The sequence below is a fragment of the Mycteria americana genome, chromosome 1 (genome assembly GCF_035582795.1).
Source record: "Mycteria americana isolate JAX WOST 10 ecotype Jacksonville Zoo and Gardens chromosome 1, USCA_MyAme_1.0, whole genome shotgun sequence".
NCBI classification, from domain to species: domain Eukaryota; kingdom Metazoa; phylum Chordata; class Aves; order Ciconiiformes; family Ciconiidae; genus Mycteria; species Mycteria americana.
The window spans coordinates 59,138,643-59,152,734 of record NC_134365.1 but is presented as its reverse complement, the minus strand read 5'-3'; the positions used below and the strand labels follow the sequence as shown (position 1 = coordinate 59,152,734).

The 14,092-nt window shown below is 42.7% G+C and overlaps 1 protein-coding gene across 1 annotated transcript in view; it reads right to left on the bottom strand.

Moving 5' to 3' along the window:
- MYH9 (myosin heavy chain 9) overlaps positions 1-8,165 on the bottom strand; it is a 71,817-nt gene extending 63,652 nt beyond the window's left edge. Inside the window, exon 1 of the mRNA XM_075501460.1 lies at positions 8,014-8,165. The gene's annotated coding sequence lies outside the window, so the exon portion shown is untranslated. The remainder of the gene's footprint in view (positions 1-8,013) is intronic.
- Positions 8,166-14,092: the final 5,927 nt, after the last annotated feature.

Below are 14,092 nucleotides of genomic sequence, written 5' to 3'. Positions count from 1 at the left end.
ACACCTATAGCTCAACCTACTGTGCCAAACTATGACTGTGTACAGACAGCCTTCTGCTATACCTCATTTTTATTCATGTTTCAAATAGTCCTGCTCCACCATTAACAGCAGCTATGGGGACGGCAGGCAAAAACCCTGGCACAGAGAAGTCTACCACCTTTACAGGGTCCGAGTTTGATACTCAACTCTTCTAGCTATACATAGGGATTCATTACGAGGACCTACCTCTGTTTATGAAGGTGATCTTGGAGGTGGGGGGCAGGAGGGGAGTGACTCTTTCTGGACATGAGAACAACCGCAACTCCTACACTGAAAGAAAAGCTACACAGCCTTAAGCTCCAGGATGTATAAGGAGGCCAGGTTGAAAACAACCTCACAGAACATAAGTATCAAGTTCAAGATGGTCTGAAAAACTTTGAAACATTCCAATTGCGACATTTCCCTATTGAGTTCAAGGTCTTGCACGGCTTTGTGGCTCCTTACTTAGCTATCCATTATAACCAATGTCCTAGAGAAAGCCCCTGGTGCAGCAGAGCGCACAAGGAACACTTGCCTGGTCTGTACACCTCAGCCTCACACTCATTTTCTGGTTAGCTTGTTCCTTTCCTGACCTATGCTTTCTTCCCTAAATCTCAAATATATCAATCTTTAAAAAAGAACAGCATTAGGCATCTCTTATTTTAGAATTCACCCAACCATGCCCTCCTGTCTGGATCTCCTGATTTTTGTATTAAAGGAGAAGAAAGGACTCGTCTTTCGATCTGAAATGAGGAAAAGCAAGGGCACTTGAAGTAGAAACCTAGTCTGAACTGCTACAGTCATGGCTATATGACATATAAAATTTGCTCTATTCTGGCATTACAGGAAAAGACTTTTTTGGAAAAAAAAGAAAGTTATCCCCTTCTGACAGGAGACTGACATACTATGACATTCCACAGTCCCAATAAGAGGAGGCAAATATAATTTGGAAGTTTCCAACAAAGTTTTGCTTTCTGGCATAGCAGGACAAAAAAGAACACAAGGAAACACTGACCATAGAGTAGCAGAGCCGTTTCATGCGTTTCCACCATAGTTAACAACATTCTCCACAACCATATACACTGCAGTGCCATGGTGCTGAGACACTGGAAGAGGTTGCCCAGAGAAATTGTGGATGCCCTGTCCCTGGAAGTGTTCAAGGTCAGGTTGGATGGGGCTTTGAGCAACCTGAACTAGTGGAAGGTGTGCCTGCCCATGGCAGGGGAGTTGGACTAGATTATCTTTAAGGTCCCTTCCAACCCAAACCATTCTATGATTCTGTGATATTCTTCTTATCTACACAAGCAAGAGCTGGACCATTACTGCAGTTGTACTTTTTCCTGACAGAATTGGTATAATACAGTGTGGCAATATCTATCAGTTAAATCTACATGAAGTTTTTAGAGCATTAAAGAACTAAAATCTACTAAAATCTAATAGTTCTGCCCATTAGGAAAAAACTTAGGATTTGCCACGTAAAAAGATTAACTCCCACTATGTGGAGGAAGAAGATACACTGACTATGCACACGTATATACCAGTGGTATGCTGACAATATGTAGATATTTATTTTTTAGAAGTTACACCAGTTTGTCTAATAAATTGGCAATCCCTTTTTTTAAAGAAAAATTATGACTAATACATCTTCCCCATCACATTTGTGTGTTCTCATTTTACATTTCCCATCATATACTGCATTAAACTGAAAGCTCAAGTTCATCTACACAAAACTTTGACTTGGGAAGGGCCATTAAAACAATTCAGAATAATTTACTGTGTAACAAAAGGTCAAAGCCTTTAGTATCTGCTATAAACATTCATACTGCAATATAACCCAGACGATAAAAGCTAAGTGAACTGGTTTAAGTCACAGTTTAAAGAGTTTCTGTGCCTGCGGAGAAATCTTATTTTGTACTTACACTCCTAAGAAAGAAAATTCCCTTTGTCCGTAAGCAGACACGTCCATTTGAAACACAACAGTTTCAAGCATCCAATTACTTAATTATTGTAAATAGTCTACCATACACCTGTATCCATACTCCCATACCCATTTAAACAATTCTGTAAAGTCTCAATGCATTTTACTTGATGTCAAAAAGAGATAAAACCATCTCTATCTCTGAACAACAGAAATAAAGACATCTGAACAACATCTATGAAAAAAATGTATTAACTGGTATTCTGCTAAAAAAATAAAATTCCATTAATGCAAAAAAATTAATGTTTTTCTTGGACTACTTCAGATGCATTTACAAGCAAAAAGTAACTAAAACTGTCTTCTAGATAGTTATCTGTAATCAGCAATTCATAAATTAAATTGCCTGTTTCTGGACACCTTCATATCAAATCCACCCCTTCTGATCTGTTCCACTAATTACACAGTGAAAAACACAGCCACCCACCCCCCCAACCACCCAAAAACCAGAAGAAAAAAAAAAGACCAAAGAAAAATGTCAATACCTTCCTCTACATTTTAAACTATGAATGACATAGCCAAAACAGAAGTCAGAGAGTATTTTTCTTCATCTACATAAAAAAAAAAAACCTGTCAAAAGTCAATTTACCTCATCAACCAACTAGTTCCAAGTGCTTAGCCAGGAACTTTCTCATCCAGTTCATTGGTTTGACTTCAGATTCACATGCAGTATTGGTTGCCAACTTCTTACATTTAAGCATCTTATATTTGTTCGAATATGCCTAAGTCCTAAGATAGACTATCAATTTAAGAAAAAGAAACACGCTCAATGAAAATTAACTTGTACTCAAACTTTTCTCAAAATAATTGATTTTATCAATTTGGAGCACAGCAAGACTGGAATCTCTTGCACCAAATGGCAAGCAGACCTACAGTGTAACAGTCACTGCCAAAAAGCTTACTGACTAAAAATTTACCTACAAACTGATACAACAGTTGTTTTAAGTCACATTTGGAGAAGAAGACAGAAGCAACTGAAATTAATTTTTTTAATTGAAATTTTGCTGTAGGTTCAATTCAGTGTTTCCATTTTTTTTTTCTTGGATATTTGAATCAACTCTAAGTACACCAGTAAAACCAGCTGGACTGAGTGCTGGCCACAACCAGCTTTGATTAAAGTCAAATCTACTGCACCTCCGAGGTTGATTAAAAGAGCCTAAATTCAAGTGAACTGGTAAAGTCTTGACCTTAAAAGAAAACCACAGATGAATGTACTCTCATCATTACAAACAATAAAAAGGGAAGTAAACTATTACAGGAGCATGCTTGAAATCTAAGATTTTAAACAGGAAGCTGCCCAACAGGGAAAAAAAAAAATCTGACTGCACAGGACTGTCAAAGTTGGGCTGTAAAATTTCTCTAAACCTCTTTTCTTAGAAGTTTGAATGCCTACTTTGCTTTCATTCAAATCAGAACTCCAGTTCTGTGTTGAGGCATATATCACAATGGATTTCCTGCCAAGACCCATTAAAATGGTAGTTCTTGATGAATACAAGTATTCATAAGTTAAGGAGACTTTATGACACAGATTTCCAAGTTAAGTTTCCCTCAACATATATTAATTATTAGCTTGAGTTTACTGAAATCTCTCATCCATGTGGTTTTATTTACTACACTCAGTAGAGTCAGCATACATGCGTTAGGATAAATTTAAATTTCTAGTCATGAAGACAAGCAGAATCTAAACCCTACGTACAAAACTCTAGAGGCATAAACTTCATTAAGAGGTCATGGAGTCAAACCACAGTATGTAGAGTTATATTTCATTATACTTCTCTGCATCCAACAGCAATACATTTGTAATATTCTGTAAGAAATAATTTGCAGTAGACAAGTATGCTAGATCAATTTTACACTTTCCACTTTGCCATGTTTAAAAAGGACATGACTTAGCAGTACTAGCTCCCGAAGTATTGTACAATGAAATCAATCTCAGTTCCATCGCTGGAAAACTGTAGACACTATTACTTCTTTAGACTACTTAGGATGCTCAGAAAGGCAACATATTGTGCTGAACAGTAACAGGCCAAAGGGCCATTAAGTGAAAATAGGGACTAGTCCATTACGCTGAACGTGACTGGGTTGGAGTGAGGTCAGGAGATGTTAAACCACTACAGTAGCCTAGGATTGCAAGACGAATCACTGTTGAGATTACTACTTCAAGTACTCAGAACAAGTTCTCACAGTCGCTAAAGAAAAAAGTGAAGCGGATAAACCATAATTAAGATGAACTAGTAAACTGATGCATTTCATTTAGTTGGACAACACCCATTTGCATTAGCTTCCAGGGCAGAAGTTGCATTTGTGTTTTTGTCTCATCATACTCTATTTAAATCAGGTTGCTAGTTTCCATCTCTTTCTACACTAGGAAACTCAATTAGAACCATGGTGTGCTTAAACTGAAAAGAAATTTAAGGTACAAGGTCACCAAGCCACCATTAAGCTAGAGCAATTGCCAGCAAAAACAATGCCGCTGTAGGCAATCCTATGCTGTTACAGTTTTGTTCCAACCCACAGAAGACTTAACATCAAGCATACAATTTCTCTACTTAACATGCAAACAGCTGTGCCTCAATTATAAACTAAGAAAACAAAGACTAATAAGATATTTATACGAGAAATCAAAGATGAAAATGGATGTTAAAGGGCATTGAGTGCATTATCAAGTCAAACAAACCAACCCGTATTAAATCATACACTCAGGATTAAAGTTTTGGACACCTTTTGGTACATGTGCATACTAACTCCAGGCCTGTAAAATACACTTTAGTCATCAGTTAGCTTCAGCACATTACCCAATAACCTGAAGTTACCAGGCAAGAAAGCAGATGTAGTACACAGGGGTGGGGGAATAAGACAACCTTAACTTTGACTTCCCCTTTCAGTAAACCTTGCATTAACCAAATGGGTTCCTGTACCTCCAATGGGTCCACTTATAATCTCACCCTATTACAGTCACACCAATTCATAAGTGACATAAATCTAGCCAAGACAAGGGCCTAGGGATGGGGTAGAAGCAGAAGATTCAGCAGAATCAGCTTGGAAATCACAATACCTATGACGTGTCCTGTCCCATCTGTTCAGTATCCTGGAGATTAACAGAACAAAACCTGAATTTTTGGGTATAGACAGACTACTTTAATCTCCTAGTACAACTGAAGTATATTTTCATGTAGTTAATAGCCATGCCAACATACATACACTCCCTTGAACCTGCATATGAATAGTCTGACAGAGGACAAACCTGTGAATTATTAGTTATTAGAAACATTTAGTACATTATTTTTAAAGACCTGCCAAGATAATAATGGTTCAAGTTTTCAAGATAGTTTGTTGCAGTGGTAAACCTCTCAGCATTTGTAGTAGAAATATTTCCAGTGCCAAGTACTGTTGCAAAGAGATTTAAGCACCTGTGGCATCTGACTCCACCAGAGTTTTCAACTCAAACATGAGTATTAGAGCTACCACCTGCTACACAGTTTGAACACTCTGCAACATCTTCCATAATACCAAAATAATGTGCTGGACAACACAGATTATTTCAACCTCCTAAGTGAGAAATTATTCTAATCTCTTTCCTACAACTTTACTAGACAAGTAATTTTGTTCCTTTTATTATTATTATTACTACTACTACTACTCATTCCTTACTGATTCACTTAAAAGATTATGGTGTAGTGCTCTCAACCGATTTGTCTTCTTAAAACGCTCTGAAGTGTATCAAAACCCACGCAGAGGAAATAATGAAAAAAAGCTTATTCTTTCTTTTTGCCTTCAGATGAAAATATCACCCTGGCAATTTTTTTCTTACGAGAATAACTTGAAAGGAAAAAAAAAATCCCAGAACCATGGTAGCAATATCCTAACAATCTATGCAAACAAAGTCCAATAAAAGGCCTTCAGTTTCTACACCCATTCTTCTGGGACAGATAGAACCTGACTATTTAGTCTTCCTGTTTATACAGAAACAGCCACATGCTACCTGGCAGAGCAAACTTTGAGGCTGAAGTCTCTTCTCCAGAGAACTTCCAAAATCAGTTCTTGGCTATACAAGTCAAGCATCCAAGAGATGACACCATATTACGAAAAGAACTACATAACTCACCAGCTTGGTGCTGGTCATACTCACTTTGAGGTTCCAGGTCAGTAAATATGAGAAGTTCAGACACCCATTTCTATCCACTACTAGCAATTTTGCAGCTACCTCAGAGTTACTGAAGCCATCAAGAAGGAGAACACGTCAATTTAACAGTTCCACCTGACATGGAGCTTCACGGAACTGTTGCATGATTTCACTCTAGTTATTTTTACAAGATCAGATTAGCAGCACAATCTTGTGTTTATACAATTTTGGCAATTGTGATTAACAACTTCAAAACTCTTTTATGCTAAAGGCAGCTCTACTTACATTTATCAATTGCTTCCCCCTCATTACAATTTTCTAGTTAACAAAAATATTTGCTTATCTCATTTAAACTTTGGGAGAGAGCGATACAGTTGCAGACAGTGCATCTATGAGTCAATACATATCTGCACCATGATTTGCCATTTTTACTGAAATGCCACGGATAAGCGAACTTAGTCACATTGTTACCTAGTGACTAATTTCAAAAGCATCTTTACACAAGCAGTAACTGATTAGAGCGCTGTTAATTTAGAGTTAAAACTTTACCATATCTAGGCTTACAGACAAGAGACATATACGAGAGTTAAGGATGTGTAATTTAATCTTTCAAGTCATGGTTCAACAGCCTCCATGCAAATTAACTTATATTTATTTATAGTGTAGGGCAGAGGCACAGAAATCATAGTATGCAGGCCAAAGTCCATCTACTACAATTTCTCTTCAAGTTTGAAGCACAAATTTCTTATGCATTACTTGAGAGATTACTCTGTTTAGGACAGATCTGCTCACTTAGAAAAAAGCTTAGGTTCTTAGTCCGCTCTGATGGACTGCGGCTCAGGACATCATGACATCGGAAACAGAAGAAAAACCTATGGAAGAAGAAAGATGAAGAGCACAAACAGTGTTTCAAGAGAAAAAAAAGGAGGAAGGAAAGGAACCATAAGGGGGGGGGGGGGGGGGAGAAGGGAATTTAACAGCCACTGCACGAAGAGCTTCCCAACCAATGCAGTTTACTTCTGAAAATTTCAACTTTATTACCAGAAGCATGTTATTGCTTTAAAACTCATTTCACCCCGTGTTTAAGCAAATCATTACTAAACCCACTGGGTACACACCACCCTCGGGGGCTATGAAACTTGTTAGTTTCCACACCTACTGGAGACAGGTCCGTAATGATATCGCTAAAAGCCAAAGAACTTTTCCTACTCGGTTGCAGGTGATGCCTGAAAGCACAAGCTATCTGCAACAGTTTTCACTGCAAGCTTCATCTTGCCCTGTCACTCCCTCCTCTCTCTCTCCTGGCCTCACTGTACAGACCAAACCGAACGAGGAAGTCGAGATCTGAGGGCGGAAGCCAAGCCCATTGCAATGTCTGCAGGAGGATTGTCAGCCTGTGACTCAGGCTACAGCCCTGACAGCTGCCAAACGGTCCTATTTTTCCCTACCCGTTACTTCCAAAGGACGGACACTTAAACGCGAAGGGGGGAAGGGGGAAGACGAACCGGAGGGAGGGGAGAGAGGACGGTCCGGTGAAAAAGAGCGCGAATAACGCCACCCCAACTCCAAGAAGGCCAGTTAGCAGGGCGTGGAGAGAGGAGAGAGGCAACTCCCTGGGCATAATGGAACCGTGCGGCGCACGGCGCGGCGGCACACACGCCCCCGAAGGAGAGGGGGAGGGCGGGGGGTACAGGGAGCACCCCAGGCACGGCAGGTCGGCGCCCAGCCAGGCTGCCTCCCGCCCGGCTTCGCGGGGAGGGAGGAGGAGAGCAGCGGGAGAGCGGCACCTCCTCGCCCTGCCGGACAAAGAGGCGCGAAACCCGCGAGGGGGGAAGCGCGGCGCAGGGGGGACAAACCGGGGCCACCCGTGCCCACCGCCCCACCCGACCGGCTTCACCTGAGCCCGGCTACGGCAGAGGGAGGGAAACGCCGCGGCGGCGGCGGCTGCGCTCTTCGCGGCAAGAGAGTGGCGTCCTCACGCTGCCGGCTCCTCCCGCAGGCACCGCAACCGCCTCTCGCTCACCGGCACTGCGAGGCGCCCGGCCGGGAGGAGCCGCCGCGGCCCAGCAACGCCGCCGACCCGCCCACTCCGCGCCCCCGCGGCACCGCCAGCCAATGGCGGCGCCGGCTGCGGAGAGCTGATGGCCGCTGCCGCCAATAGGAGCCGGCGGCAGGGCGGAGGCGAGCCGTTGAGGAAGCGGCGAGCCGTTGAGGAAGGGGGCGGTGACTCGCGCCCTCTGCCGTTAGCAACGCCCGGGCGCGCGCGGAGCCCCGCCTCCCGCGGGCCAGCCCAGCCCCGCAGCCACTCGGGCGGGGCGCAGCGCGGGCCGGCAGCGGCGGCCGCCGCGGGGCTCGGGAGGGGCGGGCGGCGCGCCCCGGCCTCCCCCCGCCGGCCACGGGGCCTGGCCGAGCTCCCCCCTCCCCTCCCCCCGGGTCGAGCCGTGCCAAGCCGCTCCCACAACCCCCCGCGCCAGGCCATGCCAGGCCAGCCCCACAATGCCCCGCGCCGGGCGGGCACCGGCGGCCCGCGCCAGCCTCTGGCCCTCCGGAAACGCTGCCTCGCTGGCAGTCTGGAGGGCCGCGGGTTGGCCGGCCCCAGCGTGCCCCCGGGGCTGGGAGAAGGGAACGGGGGGGGTCAGCCTCCGGTAGCAGGGCGATGGGCTGCGGCCCCGACCTCTGGAGGCCATGCCAGAAGTCCTCGGAAATGGCGGTGGGGGAAATCCCCACCCGGTTAAGAAGTACCCGGTCAAGAAGTCCCCACCCAACCCCGTTGTCTTACAGTGTAAAATAAGCGCGGCAGGAAGATAGAAGTCAGAATTTCGTTTCATCCGATAAAGGGACAGAACTGAGGCAAGCAGAAGCAGTCCCTGATGCTGTGGAGGTGCTTGAACAGCTGGTGTGTATGTTAAAAGAACCTCGAAATGGATTAAGAAAGGCATGCCAATAACAGGAGAGGTGTGAAAAGACAGAGGTGATGTAATTCTGCCTCTTTGCATTCACTACAGTGCTCGACCAGTACAGGGAAAAAGGAGGAAGTGGTAGCCAAGATACAAGACAAAAGTCCTTCTGAGGAGACCACAGCATATATGAGTCCAGATGTTAGATCCAGCTATGCAGATTGAGGTTTATTGCACATTTTACAAGCATACAGAAATAAAAAGCTCCCTCCCTTTGGGGCTTCCTACTTTCTGTGAGGAGGGCAGATTTGCAGACATAGGTGCCAATGACAGAAAATGCAAGGTGAGGTTTACTGATGACAATATCAAAGTTACAAGTGGAAGAGGCAATTGAAGTGAAAGAGGCTTGAATAAAGAAGTTAGCAGAGAAGTGTCTTGACTAAGCATCTCTTGTTCAAGTGAAACACTTCAGGCTTAGGAAGGTTCACTGCAGCAGTTTGGAAACAATGCTAGACCTTTGTATCTCAAGACACAAAAGGCGGTGGGAGAAATCACTGCAAGGTTTGTACAGATGAGTATCAGGGATACAGAGGTGTCATTATTAAAGGCAGAGATGAGAAATGTAAATACAGGTACGAAATAGAAATGAGAATTTAATTTGGCGGTGAGAAGGGAACATACAGGATAGGTCTTTGCTGTACATCAAGGCAGAAGATGAAAGGAAGCTGGAATTGTGACAACCAGAGATACCTACATGACAAGATACTGCAGATCGTTTCACCATCTAAGGTATCCAGTGACTCATTTTGATCCATGAAAAAGCATATGGAAAGGATACTGGTTGAACAACAGGGTTTTAAATTCTCCCACAAAAATTAAGCAGAATGAAAATAGTGGAGGTAACTACGTATCTCAAAGGCTTTTTAAGAACAGGAGAGGCTGCCTCTTCAGCCAAGTGGCTGAGAGAGGAAAGGTAAGCAAAGGAAAGCAGTCAGTATCAAGTCTAAATAAAGCTTTTAAAGGAGAAAAGTAGCAGATCTTAGCTGCGAAAGGAAATACAAAAGGCAGAATGAACTGACAGCAGTAGTAACGTGGGAAGTAAAAGCTAATGGATACAAGGATGAAATGCAGGCATAAAAAGGCTGCCACAAGGTCATTTTTGAAGAGTGTATAATACTGGGCATTTTAATTTTTTTTATTCTTTTCTGACTCTCATATTTTCATATGTACTCTGCTCTTCCTGTTGCTAAGATTTAAGTCTAAGGTCAGGCTAGACTTCTTAAGGTTTGGCTTTTTTTTACTTTTTTTTTTTTTTATTTGAGAACTTGGTCCTACTCCTGTTTAATCAATATAAAAACTTTCTTGATGACTTGAGCAGTAAAGCATCAAAACTGAGCTCAGAACAAAGATTGCTGTGGGTTTACACCATCCTTTCCCTTAACAAAAAGTGTATCCCACATGTTTTGAAAACTCTGTGTATTTCCCTCATGGTCAGATTTGTAGATGTGTGGTAGTTGAGGCAAGTCAGATTTGAAATGTCTGTTTTCCGTAGCTTGATTACTTTGAAAATAAGCACAACAGGTTTTTGTGTTGATCTGGTGGCAGGAAGTTACCCAGGAAAGGAGACACACCTCAGAGAGAAACAAGTATGACTAAAAAAGTTATCATATTAATTTTCTACATCTGTTACTTTCTACAAATACACAGGATGTTTATTTGGATCCTTCTGATCAACTTCACTCACATTTTCCATCAATGTTTGCAAGCCAGCATCCTTTGAAAGAACTAACCTGTAATGGTCATTGAATTCTGAAAAACATCACCGCAACAAGCAGGCAGATTTACCAGTTTGGTGGGAGTAAATTAATGGTACTGTAGTATTTCTAGAGGGGAAAAAAAAAATCTACTAAGCAGCAAGCATCCACAGATGCCTCTTCAATTTGCCAGCCTTAACTGCAGACCAAGCAAATGCCCACTTTGCTGAACTACAGTGTTTTCCCCTACACTGGTCTAATTCAAGACAATTGGGATTAAGTTTGTTGGCAAACCACAATGACTGGGAGAAGCCTGCGCTTCTGTGATCAACAATAAATGCAGAGACATTTGACTTCCATGTCTGACAAACAGGTAAAGTGGCTAAATTCATTTTGGTGAATAATTTCCAATGCTTTGTGAGACAGAAGAAATCTCTTCCAAAACTAGTTTCTTACTGACAAGCTTCAGAGAGTGAAACAAGAAGAGTTACAGAGACAAAAGGTGTTTACTTCATCGGAGAAGTCACATTGCTAAATGCTAACCACAGTGGCTTTAGACAGAAACCGCACGTGTACAGATCTGGAGAATGTCACAATCTGGTATTGCTAAGAAGACTGAGCTCTGCTTTTGCAAAAGCCTGAAACATCAGTGGTTTCAGTGCAGATTCATAATTAGAATTTCTTAAAAAAAGCAGCTCTGGGGTGGCTTTAATACGTACATCCATACAAAGCAGCAGCTATAAACGCAGATGAGAACGTGAAGGGTTTTCATGTACTGTAACAAAAGGAAATGGCTCTTTGGAGATGGGTCTGTAGAAGAAAGCCACACACGTCTGTGGACTTCATGCCTACGTCCTCTGAACAACCTGAAATTTGTCTGCAATTTAGGCACCATGTCTTAGCACATAACTTCCTTTTCCCCTTATACCAGTTCTTTATTGTTCTGCTCCCGTAACAAATGCCAAATCCAAACTGTGAGAGTGCAGAAGGTGGAAAGACATGAACTTAAGATGTGGAAGGATTGAAAGCAAGTGATGTTTCCACTGGGGAGTCAGAGCTTACAAATTTAGTGACTACCTATTTAAGCCCAAGTTCTGGCTCTGTTCATCCAAATTCTACCAGGAGCAACTGACATAAAAGAGCTGCACTGCACCACACTAAGGGAAACGTGGCCCGGTAACCTGTCTCAGAAGCAGCCAGTAGCAGATGTTAGGAGGAGAGTAGCCCTTTTCTTACAGAATGATGCTACCCTTAGCATGACTACCCAACTTCTGGCATGGCTATGGAAAAGGTACAGCTTAATTGGCTCGTTTTCATATGTCAGGGTGCGATTCCATCATGCCCTCTTCTTCAGCAAAGCTGGTTTAGGATGCCTATTCTCCCACTAGCCATTCGTTCCTAATGCTATGGCATAGTTTACCACTGATGCAGATGCTTCAAAAGCCATATTGTAAACTGGATCACTGAAGTAGAGTTACAAAAGAAGGTTAAGAAAAAAGATCAGTTCACTGATCTAGTTTATAGGCCCACAGAGAGATGCATCAGCACAACTGAAAGGATTAAAACTGAGGCAGTGTGACAGGAGTCTTTCAAATTGACTTTGCTGATGGAGAAAATTTAAGAGGGAACTATACCTGCACCCCAAGACTGGGGAGGAGGGAAAGAGCCATACCTGGCATACTCTAGCATTCAAAAGTTATTTTACTTTTCACCTCTCCCCAACCCTCCACCCACAGTCACATGTGAACAACCTGCTGAACTCCTGCTCCCTCATTGTGGTTCTTGCTTCAGCTTTAGTAAAAGAGGAACATGTTTTTACTTTCTTAACACATTAATGACAAGATCTGCAGCTGAAAAACAAAGCATTTACCTACAGCACCTCTGCTTGTTTGGGATACCATTCAGAAGCATAAATCTCTACCCATAGGTTATGTAGCACAATAAGTATATTTATCTTGTGCTAGAGTCTCTCCTTTCAATAATACGGGAGTGACACCATCTTGTAGAATGGACCTTTATTGAGGAAGCAGGTTACACTCAAACAGCTGTGCTCTGACTGAAGTCATGGAAGTATCCTCAGAAACACACCTAAATGAAAACTTCTGTCTTAGGCAGAGGAAAACTCTTCTTGGAACTTCTGAGTTCCTCCAAACCCCGAGATGGGATAACAGCTCCATTATGCATGGTTAGAGACACCACATTCCTGATCTGACATACCAAGAATAACGGCCCAGAGCTCTTTACCTCCAAGGAATTCTAATATAATAATTTCTGTCATCTAAATGCAAGCACAATACTAAGCAACAGGCATTTTTTAGTTCCGGATATCCCCTTCCTAACCTTGTTTCCTCTAGCCATGTTCTCTTGCTGCTCACTACTTTCTATTCAGCTTTAAATTTGGAGAAAGCTGGCATTCAACACCGTTATACAAAAGGGCCAACAGGAATACAAGCCATCCAGCAAAAGTATCTTTGCCTCAAAACCGTGATGTGGGATCTGATTTTTCTGCCTTGGGCCTACCCAGACTTACGCAAAATGCCAGCAGAACACATCCTGTTACCTGCCTTAAATAAGCATGGCAACTCTTTGCTGCAGAAAACAATCTGAGCATTTTCACACAGTCTGTTATGGCTTAGCTCCTCCAGTGATAATTCAGCGAGTACAATGCATGTAATTTTAGGCTTGTCTGTCCTGGCCTCACAGCCCCCTGGTTCAACAATTGCTAAAGATCCTTTATTAACATCTCACGTACCCCCCTCTGAGAAAGGGAGATGGAAAAGGAGGTAAGAAATGCTTCAGATTCCCGAGTTTAGAAGGGCTTGGGGGCATTCCTCTTACTCAGCAGAGGATAAGCTGAAAGGGGAGTAACATCCCACCCCAGCCCCTCTATCACCTTGCACCTGTCATACTTGTGACACTGAGTTAGCAAACATACTTGCCAGGCTTGGGTCAGATATTGATAAGGAAAAATTACTTTAAAGAGATTGACAAATCCATCTAAACGCCATTTAATTCATCCTGATGAGGTAGGGCTGTGGAGAGCTTTACACCACCTTTGCTTCTCTTTTTCTTTCCTATGTCTCAGGCTGGGCCATGTTTTCACAGAACCAAGAATTCAGTAGCAGAATGACTATGCTATTTGGAAAACAGGACTAAGTTCAGAGAATACATAAAGGTGATAGTGTTTAGCTACTTTGGTTTTGTTTTTTTTCATTGTTTTAATTGCTTTTCAGCATCAGTCACCTTTACAGACCTCTAAGCAAAAGGCATCTAACTGGGTGCTCACTTCGCTCTTCCTCTCCCCAAGCATCTTCCTGTATATAGC